The sequence below is a fragment of the Tyto alba genome, unplaced genomic scaffold, assembly GCF_018691265.1.
Source record: "Tyto alba isolate M040663 unplaced genomic scaffold, T.alba_DEE_v4.0 Super-Scaffold_8, whole genome shotgun sequence".
NCBI lineage: Eukaryota > Metazoa > Chordata > Aves > Strigiformes > Tytonidae > Tyto > Tyto alba.
The window spans coordinates 20020668-20035430 of NW_024881329.1; the positions used below are offsets into that span (position 1 = coordinate 20020668).

Sequence of the window (14763 nt, forward strand, 5' to 3'; positions counted from 1 at the left end):
GTAAATAACTGGCTTCTTTATCAGACTACCTATGGAAAATACCTAATTGTCTCACTGGCAGCCCTGCTGGTTTTGACTCGATTTCTAAACTGACTGCAGTGGGGGGAAGCTATTTCACTTGCTGTCTTGATTACAGAATTGGATTCTGCTGGGTTCCATTTGAGACTCAAATAGCAGAAACATAATGGTTACATCTGCAGAGTTTCAGCCAGTGTAAACTGTCACTGCTTCAATCAGCTTAATAAATCTGTCCTAATTTACATCCCTATGAAGTCTAAAGCCTTAGAAGAGTTTACCTTCCTCCTGCTGGGTGCCATGAGATCTGTTGCTGAAATTTAGCCTGCAGAAGTGTCAACTTGATACTAGATTTTGCATTTTTGAGATTGCATGACATGAGCGCAGGCAAGTTATGCAGGATCAGCACAACGCCCCCAGAGTTCTTCTATCCAGAAAGGGACCCAGCAATGCTCACCAGATCAATAAGTAACACTTTGGTTTGCTTGAGCAATTGAATAATGCTGTATTTGCTGCTCGTGGGCTGCAGTTTATACCTCTATAGGGCACAGGAGTCTTTAATCACAGATTGTCAAGTGTGAGGCTTTCTTATGTCTGTTAACTCCTTCCCCACCCTGGAGTGAAGCCCAAATCAGCCAGCCTGTGATTTCCAGGCTTAGTTAAGGGGAAATGCCGGTATAGTCTTTACACACTAGAATCTTGATTAGTATCTTGCTTTTGCCTTCTATGCAAAATGTCACTCAACACACAGTCCCATCCTCTTTGCTGAGATCACAGCATCAGCCCACAATAAAAAAGGTCCCAGAAAACATTGATTCACTGCATTACAGAATCTTGATAGTGATATGTGTCTACAATGGGATCTCATCAGTTCTAACTGTAAGGTTTTAATGGAATTTATCACCGTGGTCTCCTCTGTCCTCCAACTGTGAGGCTATTTTACCTTCAGTGAATTCTTCTAACACCTCTGCTGACAGCCAGAAAGAGGGGGCGTGTGGCACTGATACACTCCTCCACGGCAGCTGGCATTGGGGTAGTGCTGGTGAGTAAGCAGCGGCGAGCTCGATGGGTTTGCATGTGTGTAAGACTGAACCAGGAGCTTTCTGAAGAAGCTTTAAGATGAAATTGCTGAGAATTTTTGCCTGAAGCAAGGGATGTTTCCTGTGTTTAAGACAAGCAGCAACCTGCAGTCAGAAGGAAGAAACGACGGAATTCACTCCAGAAGTATTTCTCTGGGATCTTTTTTTTCAAGGTAAGAGTGCTATTGTGGGAGGTAGATGGGGCAACAAGGTCCAGCATTCTGAACATTAAAATTTACATGATTTCTAAAATTTATTTTTATCTTCCCAAGCTGTAGAGCTGGGATAAATCACTGATGTCTCTGGCACTCCCTTTTTAGGCTGGAAATTTAAATTGGCCAATAAGAACTAATTTTCTGAGGTCTGAAGCCATTAAAAAAGGGGTGAGGAGGAATGCTTTTAACACTGCCTTTTGCCTGCTTGTATTCTAGTGGTGAATAAATTCCATTGGCTGTGCTTCTAAATCATGTACTTAAATAGTAGAATGATGGGCATTGTAGGAACAGTGGGTGAATTAAAGTAAAATTTAGTAAATAGACATGAGCTTATGGCTTATTAATTTTGGTTAATGCTTGTAAACATTGACAGAGTATTTGTTCTGTTGGAGGCAAAATGAAGATGGTTCCTGCCTTGGGAACTCGAAGGTTTTAAATTGAAGAAATGCTATTGAAACAAGAGCAAGAAGATAGGATATTTTTTTTAAAGCATCTATTTGAATTACACCTGAACAACCAGTTTATCACTGTTGAAAACTCTTTGTGGAAGGGCCAGAAAGTAGTAGAGAGCTCCTTGTCCCAGCTGTAGGCATCTCACTTGAAAAGCTTTATTTAAGGTAGGAAAAAAATACGTTGAATGTATAGAGGTGGCTCTGGAAAAAACTGGTGAGTAACATTTAAAAAATATTTTATCACCAGTATCCCCTCCTCCCAAGTATAAACCAAAAACTGAAGCTCCTCCTAGTTGGGCACCCTCCAGACAGAATCGTATACTTAGGTTGCGGTGTATAAATTATAGTCCTTGATGAAAGTACAGCAGAGTACGAATCTTACAAAGGTGCTGGAGCCATTAAGGAATGGACTTGCTAAGCCTGGAAGTGCAGGGAAGAGTGTAGGAGTGAGTCTACGCTTTCTCTTCATATGCTAATTGATCTAATACTTGTATGCAGTTCCATTTTGCTCTTGGAAAAGGAATAAAATATGTTCATGAAAGCAAAAATATTTTGTTTAGGGAAGTAAGTGCAGTTAGTAAACTTTTGCACCTAGAGCTGAGAAGGAGCAAAAAGCCTTGTTAAGTCTGTGAGAAGTAAAATCAAAATGATCTCTGACTTGTTGCCTCCTTTTCCCTTCCCTGTGCGAGGTGAGGAACGGAGCATGCCAAGGGGGGAAGCTGTGCTCTGGGAAGGCTGCAGAGCAGTTAGGTGAGGTGGCCTGGGGAAGGGTACTTGTGCCCAATACTCAGGTAGGGAACGATGGCCAGGAGGATGTTTGGTGCCAGCAGGCGTTGCGTAACTTTATGCTGTCTCCGCAGCTGGCTTTGCCAGGCGGTGGAGCAGTTAATGCAGTTGGATGCTGCTGCTGCACTTTGGTTCCACTTTGTAGAAATAGTTGAGATGAGGATATTCCTGCCAGCTTCACAGTCAGGAGTCATCAGTTCTGCCTCCGACACTTAGGGAGCATGAATGAATAACTCTTACAACATTAATCTAGGGCAGCTTCCAAGAATTCTGTGTACTAAATTCTAGAATACATTGAGATCTGATTCATTATTCAGGGAGAGCAAAGTCTTTGAAGAGGTGTTTACCCAGTGTGTGCGCATACTGAACTTCAAACTCCCAAAGAAAACCTGCCTTGGCAACTTTCAGTAGTATATTTGGAGAGGATAGATGCAACATCAGAGGGCAGGGGAGCAATGGACATGCAAGCAAAGCTACAGAGGAGCAGGGAAAGCAAAGAGGGACAGTAGTAGCTGTGGGCTGGTGCATGGGACAGCACAGCAAGCAACATGGCTTTGGGGGGGGTATGGAGGAGGATGTTGCTTGTGACAGGGTCACTTGACATCAGTTTAAACTTTTAGTAAAATCTTGTGTTTCTTTTTGCGGGTAGGATTGGTGGGAGAGTGGGCTTTTTGCAGTTCCTGAGAGAAGCATAGAAGGAGGGATAAATAGGAAGAAGCAAGTGATACTGCTGGAGAATACAAAGCACAGTAAGATAGATAAAGGTGCTCTTAATTGAGAAGGAGGATTGGTATTTAATTAAAACTACTGCTAAAAACCAGGCTCTTAGTAGTAAAATAAATAATAGCAGGACATGAGTAATTCCTCTCAGGGGAATGTCGGAGACAAAATTACACTAATGTAATAATAAAAGGGACCTGTGTGCAATTGCTCAGAGGAATAGTAACAGGATAAAATGGCTTTTCATTGCTAAGAAGTTCAAACGTGGTTCAAGTCAAAAGGGACTGAAACCTGTTAAAGCACCTGGTCCTCAGGGCTCTCGGGCCATTTCAGAAGACAGAGTTGTCTGAGTTACTGAACCCGCCATTGATGCTTTACTTGGCAGTCCCAGCAGAGAGGAGAGAGATTGAGCTGCTTCTCTGCTTTAGCAAATGATGGCAAGTTAAGTGTGCTGCTTGCTCTCTTGCGGCTCAGTCAGTATGTTTTCAGTGAATTAAAAATATGTATTTCAGGCCCAGACTTTGGACAACTGAGCCATGTGTTGTGCATCTGGAGGCAAGAAAGAACATTAAACCATCTTTTGCTTCCTTATTTACCTCCTATCCCTCACTTCTAATCATGAAATCATTTCAGAGCTCTGTCTGCATTTTTCAAGCTGTGATGCCCATTCTGGTAAGGCGGTTAAATAGCATAAACTCATTAACCATTCTCAACTGAGTAATATACAGTGACATGACATAATTACTTTTCCATAGCTGGTTTGCATGATGCTGCACTTCAGTTTTTGTTACTCTTTTCAGTTCATCCTTTTAATTTCCGTGACGTCCATCTGTTTACCAGACAAGGTTTAGAAAAAATTTTGGGGAAAAAAATAATTAAAAAAAATTTCCAGAATACAAAAAGAAAAAAACCACACAAGTGAGTGTAAAGGGGATTTAACAAAGAACAGAGGTATTGGGACACTGGAATGAGAACTGCTGTTGCCCAAGGCAGGAAAGTGAGAGAAGATCCTGGATACTTGGGAACTGGAAAAGCAGGCAGTAGAACCTTTTTATTTTCTTCCACATTTCCTCCTTCCTTACCCCAGCCTGGAAAAAGAACCTAACGAACTAACCACCCCACCTCCCCCCAGAAAAAAACCCAAACCAAAAAGCAAAATAAAAACCACCAACCACCCTGAAACAGCTGCCATTCTGTCTGTCTGAATGATGTCTTCTTTACAAAGACTGGCATGCATTGCTATAGTTAGTTATTGGTCATTTCCTTAAAAAAAAAAAAGTCTCTAACAAAAATTCATGTTCCTCTGGACTTGCTTAAAGCCTAGCAAGGAACAGTGCTGCTTCAACCGAAGAGCACTTGGGAAACGGTCGGGTGATGTATTTTTTTATTCTGCAGGTTGCCAAGGGGAAGGGAGGTGGCCCTGTGAATCTCTGAGACAGTCATGTTACCATTTGCAAGAGCAGTGCTTTGCAGGAACCAAGCACAAGCACGGCCCCCCCCCAAAAAAAAAGTTTAGTCAAGGGAAAGTGTAAGGTGATAGTGGTTTGTGGTAAATATGGAAGGTAATTCCTAGTCCACTCTGGAGGATCGGTGTGTAGCCAAGCTACAGCTCTGAGCAGTGCCGTTTCTGGTGGCGACCCCGCAGAGGCACTGCAGTCAGCATCCGCTGGCCAAGGGCAGGTATCCTGCCGATATGATGTGGAGATACTTGAAACACCATTGTCTAGAAAAGAGGTTTTAGTTCTTAAAATGAAACATACTGTTTCAAGCTAGAAAGCAAACATACTCAGCAGTTTCAGCAGACACAACTGTCTCTGTGAACTGATAATGTCAACTTGATGGCTGTGAGCTCAGTTGTTTTTCCCCTGAGAATCTGGTTAAATTGGACTGTCTGTAGTGTCAGTGTTATCTTACTGATGGCCTTCTAGTTTTCTGATGCACAATGCCTTATACACGACTATATTTGGTTTTTCTTATACTCTGTTGTCTTTTTCGTGGAGATGAGAATTTTCATAGATCTCACCAGTCTCTTCTAAATCAGATTGTATTCATGCTACTGTTTCCAGAAGACAGTACTAAATAGGCTGCAGAGCCTTGGTGGTGTAAAAAAAGAGTATGGATCAGGCCACTGTCTTCCCTGTTGTGTTGTGGGTACATTTTTTTCTCACCTGAGTCTTCTTTCAAAGCTGTGACTTTTCAAGACATAGCAGGAGCTCTGGGTCTTTTATAGCAGAGCTGAAGAACAGTGTTTAGATGGGGAGAATGGGTATGGAAGACTTGCCTTAATCTGGACCGGGAACAGAGGGGTTAATATGTGTAGTGGCCAGAAGGCACTACACAGAGCTTAAAATAGCCAAGATCAGGTTAATTTGGCTTTAAAAACCACCTGGGTCTTGATTCAGTGTTCATTAAAATTCATAGTAGCCTTACGATTGGCTTCTGGAAGAATTAAGCAGGGTGTTACACTTTATAATGAGTACTTTGGGCCTCGTCCAAGAAAGTATATAAATGCATACAATAATGTTAGAAATTAACTTATTTCCTGTAACATAGATTTTAGAATAAGAATCTAGCGCTTGTGGAAGTCAGTGAAAAAACTCTGTTTTCAAGGGACTTTGGACTGGATCTGAAGAACAGATGTTACTGCTGACTCTGGAAAGCATTCTCTCTGGGCAAGTCATCTTTGAGCTGTTCATGCTACAGCAAGCTGTCCAGTTTGGGTACACACGTAATTAATTTGCAGAAATCAGAGCACCTGGGTGTGTAGTGAAAGGTGTGGAAAATCAGATTGCAGATCTAGATGCTGTTATGGAATATTTGGGCCATAAAATGAAAAATGTATGCTGTGTTTATTTCATTACAAACCTAAATGTATAAAGTAACGTTACAAGTAGTTTAGATCTTGTACCACCTCATCAACCATAGATGACGTTAGTAGACAAGATGATCCTGTTTGTTACTGAGGAAACTTCCTAATTTCTGACACTTTATAATAAATTATGCACTGCTTCATGTTAGCAGAGAAGAAATTACTAATTCTGCTGCTTGCTCCCAAATGAGGAATTTGCAAAGCTCTTTGGGCTTTTGTGTTTTCTTCCAAGTTCTAAATATGTTCTCCCTGAGCTTCTGCAGAATAGCAGCCTGAGTGACGTAAAGCTGAGCCAATAACTTATTTAAAGAACATTGCCATTTATTTCTTAGTTGTTTAAAGGCATGTTTTTAAAATAGTCTCTTAGAACTTGATCACCTAGATTATCTGGCTACTTCTAATTTGTGATCGGTGATCACCTTCATAATGGGTTGTGGCTGTTCTTGGACTGAGACTGCTATTTGTTGAAAGAAAGAAATGAAAGAATTTTCCAGATAACTACCCAGGTATTTCTGTAGGGAATCTTTGCTTGAGCACTTGGGCACAACTGTTACCCAGGCTTTGTTTTTATCAGAGTTCTGAAAAAAGAAATTAGAAAATGCTTGTTTTGAGTCTTAACAAGCATTTGTTTTTAAAGGCTGCATGTGGAAATGAACTAAGTTGATACTTTTTTTTTTTTTATTTGAACACATTTTTCTGAATTCATTTATTTATAGAATTTATTTGGCACTCCAGAGAGCACATGAACAAGAAATGTGGTTTTGACTTAGTAGTTGGATGAATGATGATTAAGTTGAAAGTTAACAGAATTTTTTGGCTTTTTTTTTTTTACGATGGCATCTTCAGAATACCTAGATCTGCAGAATAGGAGACATACCATTTTATTTACAGCTTAAATGGCTCTGTCTTATGTTGCTCCTTTCTTAACTTCTCTATTCAGAATCTGGGTATTTCCTTTAATTTTATTTATATATATATATATATGTATATATATATAAAAGAAGTGGATTAGTTTCTGGTGTTATCTTGAAGAGGATTCTGGTTCAGTTGTTCCACAATGGTTTCACTCCTTAGAGCAGCCAGGAGCAGGACCTAGGCTTGTTCCAAAGGAAGGACATTTGTTATGATTGCAGCCAAACGCCAGCAGGTCCGTGTGGTCAGGTAGGCTGTGTGACTCTGTTCAATTTGGACTCCATTAATTATGTAGTAGGTTTTGCTATAAAAATGTTCTTACAATACCAGAAACAGTTGGTATGTTTCAGTGCTTTGTAACACACATTGCCTGACGGTGTGCACGTTTTAGTTTCTTATTTTGGAATCTGGCAGTGTTAATAGTAGTTGTACGTGTTTTGGGTAGTTTTGAATTTTTTTTTTTAATGGAGAAAATGGTGATTGGAAGCTTTACTGTGTGCCCACCATCCTGTGTTCTGCTGTAACAGTGTGCCCCAGAGCAACCGACATCTTATTCTGTTTTATGCTAGTATTTAGGCTGTTACAAATTGCAGCCTGAATGAAGACTGGAGGAGAGACACAAGGATAAAGAAAGTAAAAGACTTCTCCAACTACTAGCAGGAAAGACTGAAAATCACTCTTAGGGGAGGTAGCAGTTAACAAATTTTTCCTCTGTTGTAGCAGTTAGTACACAAGACAAGGGTGTCACAGATAACATATTTTTCTACACTATATTAATAAATCTCTTAAGTGGTGATTATGACCATTTAATCCTTTGCAACCCATCCTGAGGACTCCAGTGCATTCACAACTCATGGAGATAAGGGAGATGGAGGGTACAGCATTGCGACATGCTGCTTTTGGTGGCAAAACAAGAAGGTCCAGTTCCTGCATTGCAGGTCACTGGCTTCTGAGTTGTGGTGGCGTGACTGTGGCTGAACTGTATGCCAGGTTGCTGAAACAATATGTTTAGAAAGAAATTAAGTATCAATAAAAAAAAACTAAAAAAAACTCCCACACCCCCAAAACAAACAGGTTTAACCCTTCATCTACCTCCTATTTCCAGTAAAACAAAAAGATTTTGGTGCAAGTAGTTGTATTGATTATCTGCATGGTGTGGTCTGCAGGTACAGTTGTACCAGCACAGCCAGGGGAAATGAGCTGCTGTATAAAAGTATGAGTAAGTGGCATGCATCAGTGCTCAACAGTTAGAGGAAAGCAAATGCTCAATTCTGCTTCAGGAACTGGAGAGAGTTGAGATAAATTTTGGATACTCATCTGCATTGCAATGGCCAACCCTTCCTCTTCCTTGGATTCCATTCAAACAGCTGCTCTCTGCCTCTACCAGCCTTCCCCCAAAATAGGCTACCCGTGCACCACCGTAGGACAAGGCACCCTCCTGCACCTGCTGCAGGGTGACCGTGACCCCTGTTCCCAGTCACAGGATTAAGAGTGTGGCTCTGAGGTGGGCCACCCGTGTTCAGCTCCCTGCCTCCGCAAGGCAGCACGTGGGATGGGAGCGTGTGCTGCGCAGAGCCACGTGGCTACGTTTTGACAAGCATAAGATCCAGCCCTCAAATTATTCTAGGCTCTTGAGAGTTGGGTTTGAACGTACCCAGAGGTAGAGAGTGACTAATAACAGCAAATGGCGTTAGACTTTTGCTTCTGTTATTTTAGCCACTAGGAATTCTCTGAATTCTGCTTAATACTTTTGCAATAGCTGACTGACCTAGTTATTCTGAATAGAAACTGTAGTCTGTACTCCTTTTATGGCAGCCAGGGATTTCAATCTGCATTTCTATAGAATCTTTAAGGATTGCAACATGCTTGAAAAAACAACAGATTAAGCCGCCTCTGTTCTGCGGGAGTTAAGCATCATCACAGTCATTTTACCGGTGTGTAAAATGACTTTCCCAAGGTGACCTGGTGAATCTGTGAAAAGGGTAGGCTACATTGACTTTCTGCTGCGATGCTGTTGCAGGACTGATCGTCCTGACTTCAGTGGGAAGCAGCAGATCTACCTTTCGTAGAGGGTAGCACAGACTTGTCTGGTGGAGCATGATGTTACTTCTATTATAACCTAATAGGTCTGTGAATTTTTGCAAGTAAAAGATCTGGAAGAAGTGTGAGATGGCTGTGATCCAAGCCGTATTGATATTATCTGCAGGGAATGTCTACCAAGCCACAGGAATTTAACCAGTAGCAAAACAGCGTGTGCTGTGTTCAGGTGATCCTCTTGAGCTTCAGTTTCAACTTCTTATCAGAGTGGGAGTTAAAATTTTTAAAGAGAGTCTGCAGTTTTGTTACTTTCTTTAAGATGAATCTGCTTTCTTGCCTGTGTTCTCAGCTCTCACTGCTTCAGCCTAGTGTTCTCCTTCTGGCAGAATTTGCTGGTTCCCATGCTACTTCCTCGCTGGCTGTGCTTTGCTCCACCCTTGGAGCTGCCTGTGATTCTGCTCTAGTGCCAATGAGAGCCTGAAGCAGCACAACTTTTTCGTCTTCCGCATGACCCAGCGTGCGTTGTAGTTGGCGGTGTGCATACGGTGAAGAGGGGATCCAAGCACCACGCTGCCCTGCCAGGTTTGAGCGTGGGGCTATGTCCTGATCAACAACAGCATGCAGTGCTCTGGCAGAGGTGATGAACTTGATAAACCAACCTCCAGTTCTTCAGCTCTGGTGCATTTGTTTTTTTTCTTTTGAATGGGGACAAAAAAAAAATGGAAACTGGATTAGACTGTAAGCCTTGGAGACACTTAGAAGCACACTGAATGAGCTCATGCAGTGGGAGTGCAGATAAGGCTTTGTCCTGCTGGGATCTCCAGGACACTACCTTCCTAATGTCAGCAGTGGATAGTAAGCAGGAGGATAACCCTAACATTAGAGCTGGCAATCCAAATAGTGCTCTCCTGAAATTTTCTGCCCTCCTCTGAATGCAATAGCCTTGGGGAAAGGTAGCTAAACTGTAAGCATTTATTTAAAGCGAAACTGCCTCTGGATTGCTCCCTCCTTATCTCCAGTCCTGGCTAATGTCATGTGCTGATTAGGAGACTTGCAGACTTGATTCCTATCTTGTGCTTCCTCCCACCAGTTGCTGCTGATGCTTTGTGAATTTGCAACACACCCTTTCTCGTAGTGACCCCTTTGTCCTGATTGTTGGTGTATTTTTTCACTTTCCTGGCCAGTTTACTCTGGATTTCAAGAACAATGAAAGAGAAGAGGGACTATACTTCTTTGATGGAAGAACATTTGTGCCTCCTAGCAAATCCCAGAGCTCAGAGGAGCCCTGCTAGAAGGTCTAGCTCTGAACCACAGCCTAGATCCATGGGTGGAATTGCCTTAGTTCTTACTGGGATTTCCTGAATATATCAGATTTACTGTGCTTTGGTATTAGGCTTCTCTCGGAAGCTTTGTTGAAGCACGATAAATTTTTCTTAACAGCTTTCCCAGTTCCCACAAGCTCCAAACAGGTGGCCAAGTATGTTTCTCCTGGATGAGGCAGAAGACAGACATATATGGTAGAGTTGGCCTTGGTCTCTAACTTTTTTTTTTTGTAGTTTAGAAGTGCCCAGTCTTGCCTGTCGGCATAGCAAAATGTTGAAGTTTTTTTTCTCTCACAAAATTCCACTCCAGTGGAGATGAAATGGGCTTAAATGGAATCTATTGCAGCAGCAGCGCAGGACATGAGGTGCTGGTGCCTTCCTGAAGCACTGACGTGGATGGGCAGGGTGAGAAAAGAGGCGAGATCAGCAATTTTGATCTGAAATTTGCTACACTTTGTGTCTGGGGAGGGGATGTGGAATACGGAATGGCCTTTGCTGTGTAGATAAATCAGGCAGTCTGCGATGCAAGCATTTAGTCAATGTACCCTGCAGCACTTCTTGCTTGCCAGTTATGGCTGCCATAGCAGAGACAGACAGGACCTGAATGAGCAACAGAGAGTATAGCAACCGTAGGAGGAGTGGGGTGTGTATGCATGTGTTTATATAAATGTGCGAGTATAATTATTTATATTATCTTGTGCAATTCTCTAGGTAAGAAGGGAGCAGTGGGCAGGGAAGGAGCAGTTGAAATGTTTAATAAAGGGACAATTGCTAAAGGGGAAAATTAGAGATGCATCACTTTTACTGGGAAATTTTTCTTCAAAGTATGTAGGACTGCTGGGACCAAACTTGTGAATAGAAAGACTGGAAAGTATCCTAATACTTCATTAAGATTGTAGGCATTAGGGGTTCACACCAACTCAAAGCTGCCTTGGTTTCATCTAAGCTTGTGTCCTGACAAGTAAAATCAGGCTCTTCCATTTATAAAGAACTTGTGTCTTGTTCTAGAAGACTGTCGTAGCATGTAAGCCCATGAAATATAATATTTATGCAAATCTGAAGCCAGTCCCAAGCCTGGGTGACTCCTCATAGAATATAAATGACGTTTCTTTGTGATGCTCCCAAAGTTATCGTTGCGTAGATGGCTCCTCACGGATGGGCATGTCAGCAAAGCACAGATGCAATAGATGACAATGACGGTTGGCACTCACTGTCGCCTTTCCTCCACGCCTAGCAGGATTATGCTGTTTCCTCATCTCTCATCCTTCACTGCACTGCTTCTGCCTTGCAAGCTTCAGTCTTTTTTAGGAAGAACACTGTCTTCTCTTGGTTGTAGTTTTTATTTACTACTATTAACATGACCTTTTCCTTTTTTGATTACATCTGTGTATGGGGCCTGTCCTGTAGGAAGAGACAAGCTAATCCTCAGACAGAAAGGGACCTGGCTAACTTTATTTCCTATACCCTAGGGACGCTGCTGTGAGGTAACAGGCAGGAAACCTCAGTCTCTTTGGCAGGCTCTGGCAGGCAAGGACCTGCAGTGTAACGTAGAAACGGTGACTGCACTTTCAGGAAGCAGACTTCCACGGCTTAGCTAGCAGGTCTGGAATTGAGGATTATGAACCTCAGACCATCAGCAACAATGTCAGGGTTTCCTTTACGTCCTCTATATGAACCCCAGTTCTGTTCCTTCTCTATAATATTTCTGTAGATCTTGTGCACGCCAACTAGATCTGTGACTGATGGTTGTACAAAGACACTGCAGCCTTGTTAGGCAGGATTAATAGGTAGGAAGGAAAATGGAAAAGGGGGAACATGACTAAAGGCCACTGGGCTGGCCCACCTTTGCTGGACAAGCCACTCCCAGCAGAAATGCTGACAGCCTAATGATTATTTATAATGATCTTTAAGGTCCCTTCCAACCCAAACTGTTCTATGATTCTGTGATTTTCAGCATGTCATTCATTTATTTAAGGGCAGTTCAACAAAACCAACGTTAAAAAAAAATTAAAAGGTCATGGGGGTGGATTTTTAAGGCTTTTATCTCTGCTCTTTGGACCTAAAAATATCTTAGGGTTAAGCCAGCATTGTTAGTGGTTTGGAGATGCCAAGAATCCTCTTTATTTGCAGTGGAGAAAGAGCAGCTGATGGGTTTGCTGACATGAACTCTGACCTCTCCCGAGCTGTAATCCCCAAAGTGTCCTCTAATGATGCCCCCTTCCACCTACGCCCATCCACCACTGCTAATGGGGGAGCTGGTGTCCTCCTGAAGGCAAGTCGCTTGTGGAAATGTCTGTTTCCAGGAGTTGGTAAACCCTGAGGCACGGCCCAGGCAGCGCAACAGGATTACAGGGTGATACTAGACTTCAAACCTCACAGCACTGACTCATGCCGAGAGCGCGACAGGGGAAAAGTAAAAATGCCAGGTCATGTGCTGCTCATCTGCAATGCAAATAAATTGGTGAATTCTTTTATAGCCACCCATATAGAAAGCAATCAAAGCTTTTCTGCTGGGAATGACAAGGAACTGGTGGCAGGTCCTGAAATCTGCAGCCAGGTGACACAGGCAGAGATGTTGGGATTCGTTAGAAACTGCAGCAGCTCTCGGCCCTGGGGCTGTGGAGCTGAGAGAAGAGCTAACGAGCAAGTCAGAGCTTTAATAAGTCAGCAGTGAAGTAGGGGGTTAAAAAAGGGTGGAGGGGAATCGGAGGTGATCTCCCCAAGGTTCTTGCCTGAGACCCAGCAGATCTCGGTGCCCAGGTGTGACTCTGAGCTCTTTCTCTCTCTCATCCCCTCTAGGGACCAAAAAAGGAGACAACAGTGAGGAGAAGGCAAGATGGTCCCAAGAGGCTCTGCTGTCGGCATCTGTCGTTTTCCTTGGAACAGGAATCTGAGGCTTCTCCGTGCTGAGTGCTTGTGTGTCCCATCCACTACCACACCCTGAAATCAAACTCGGCAGCTTAGGTGAACCAGGCACTGTACAAACATGTCAGACTTGCCTCCACCCCTTTTTCTTCTCCCGCTTTCTCCTGCCGTCTTTCTCGCTCAAGTTTATCGGCGTGTCAGCGGATCACTGTGGCAGAGCATTCCCACCTCACCTCTGGTTACGGAGCAATGAGGAGTCAGGGGTAAGCTCCCTCCCGCAGATTTGGGGATAGACATTGACTTGCTTGCTTGCTTTAAAGCAGTAACAGCACCATCCTAATGGCCGCTGTTTTGTGCTATTTGTTTCCTCTGTTTACAGAGGACTGGGTTTGTCAGTTTAAACTAACATCTTCACTCCCCAGTGGCTGTGCTGCTACGGCTTAACCCCTTCCCTTCGGAGCTAAGCCTCGCCACTGGCAAGAATTAGTGTAAAGATCACACAGGTGTTGGCAGCGCCAGCCTAGGGCAAAGTGAGAGGGGAATGGTTCAGGGGGTCATACAATTTTTTCTCTCAAGGGATGGTTCTGGAAGGGAAGAAAAACCAGGAGCTGGATTCCTTTGGGAAGGAGTTTACTTCATCTTTACTCCTATAGCCCAGCAACACCATCCTCCAATCGGCTTTGCTGCATGACAGTGGGAGAGTTTCCCTCCAGACCCTTCTTTCTCCTCTCACTTGGAATTGTCCTCTACTGGCATTGTTGCAGCAGGACTACCAGTAAGATCTTGTGGTTTTTGCTTTCCAGTGTCTTTTAGGTGGGCCTGCATATGGGTCTGCAGTGCCTGGGGTCTAGTGATTTAGCATATTGACACTCAAGGTGATGGGGAATGCGGAGAGGAAAATGCATTGCTGAATCTTGCAGGGTGATGCTCTTAAAACTTTGGGGTGAAGAAGGGGTTAAAATTACTCTGGATGATGCTTGGGAAAGCAGACAGCATGTCAGGAACATGCATGCTTTTTGCCTTTATGTGAGACATGGCAATATTTCCTCTTAAGTCTCTTGTATCTGCAAGGACCCTCACCATATCTTATGAAGAGGACTAATTGACTCCCCGGTTAAAGCCTCTCACGTCTGTATTCCTGCCCTCCTGGCTGCTGTGCTAGCCAAGATCCTTTCAGCACACCTACTGAAACTATGTTGTAGTTGTAGTACTCGTGTGTGTACGGGTGCGTGAGTGTATTTTGGCTATTTGAAAGCTGGCTAATCTCCTCCTATTTAAGTTGCACTCTACAGTTCTATTGGGCATTTGTACTTAATTATTTTTGTCAGGTGGTAACTGACACACACAGCCAGGTATTTACAGCTACAGAAAACAGACCTGTCCATTAATGTTTGCTGATGTGATTGCTTTCTTCTTTGCCAGGACACTAATGCTTTAATGTATTTGGGGACAGAGTACTGAAAAAACAGAAGAGAAGTTTGTGGCTGGTGA

At 43.0% G+C, this 14763-nt stretch overlaps 1 protein-coding gene across 1 annotated transcript in view; it reads left to right on the top strand.

The window, feature by feature from the left end:
• The first annotated feature begins 965 nt into the window (after positions 1–965).
• Positions 966–14763, top strand: part of PAK6 (p21 (RAC1) activated kinase 6) — a 41392-nt gene continuing 27594 nt past the window's right edge. The window contains 3 exon segments of the mRNA XM_032996482.2: positions 966–1267; positions 13207–13535; positions 14695–14759. The gene's annotated coding sequence lies outside the window, so the exon portion shown is untranslated.